This window comes from Mycetomoellerius zeteki, unplaced genomic scaffold, assembly GCF_001594055.1.
Source record: "Mycetomoellerius zeteki isolate Tzet28-1 unplaced genomic scaffold, Tzet1.0 scaffold943, whole genome shotgun sequence".
In the NCBI taxonomy this organism is placed as follows: domain Eukaryota; kingdom Metazoa; phylum Arthropoda; class Insecta; order Hymenoptera; family Formicidae; genus Mycetomoellerius; species Mycetomoellerius zeteki.
In genome coordinates this window covers 15932-17180 of record NW_017257983.1, presented here as the reverse complement: position 1 = coordinate 17180, position 1249 = coordinate 15932, and positions in this window count along the sequence as shown.

Sequence of the window (1249 nt, the reverse complement as noted above, 5' to 3'; positions counted from 1 at the left end):
TTTTTTTTAAAAGGTACGTTTGTATACAATTAAAGTTACTATTACTCAATTAATATTTTATATACAGGAATTTGTTTTCGTGCTAAAAATTGGATTATACAATTCGAGCTTTGTGGGCGGGCGCGTTATCGTGTAGCAAAAAATCTTTTTCCTTCCATTGGTCTGGTCGAATACATTGAATCTTTTTGTAAAAATCAATGGAAGAAAAGAGATTTCTTTGCTGCACGACACGAGCCTGCCCACACGGCTGGAATTGTGACCTAATTTTTAGCATGAAAACAAATTCCTGTGCTTTATCACCCTCCATAGTTATTTGATTTGGCTCCGTGTGCCTCTTTTCTGTTTCCTCAATTCAAGTAATTACACATGAAGGAAAAACGCTGCGACCATTTAGAGGATATCCAAACTAATGTGAGATGCGAGAATTAAAGAGAATTTCAAAAGAAGCCTATAAAAAATTTCCAAAAGTTATATGAACATTATAATAGTCGTATTGACTTATAAGGAGATTATGTAGAACATATCAAAAATAAAAAAAAAATGTTCAATTTTTTCAATTTTTTAAACCCCATCCAGTAGTCGCGGAATTTTTTGAACAGACCGTGTATAGGGTAAAGTCGCCTATTATGAGATATCTTTTTTTAAAGGCTTGTAATTTATTTAATTATTTAACCTGAATTTCTATCTTCATGTCAAATTTATGGGAAATATATTTAAGTTTTATCACCAATAGTTAACAATCGATAATAGCTATACTTTGTTGTATGTAAAATTTTTTATCAAAAGTACCGACTTTGATCATTCAAAAAAAGGATTCCTATGAGATACAAAGGTTTTCTTGTATGAGGTGGTATCTCATAACAGGAAACTAAGGAAAAAATAAAGATAAACTTTTTATGCCCGCTTTTATTATATTACAAGTAGGAGCAAAGAATTTAAATGTTATTTATAATAATTATACAATTTTTCGATGTGTGTGTATGTGAGTATATGTGTATCTGTGTGTGAATAATCTTAACAATAAAATTATCATTTTTAACATTTCATTCGATAATATGCTTTGAGATATTGAATTGTTTAGATACTTTCATATTAGCTAGGAGTATCCTGAGTATCTCATATTATGACTTCCATGCCTTGCGGTTTCACGATCACCAAATCTAATCTTTACAGTTAAACAAATCATTATATCACGTGTTTTTCTATGCATACGATCTTACTCTATCATTGCATACAGACTTTATTATCC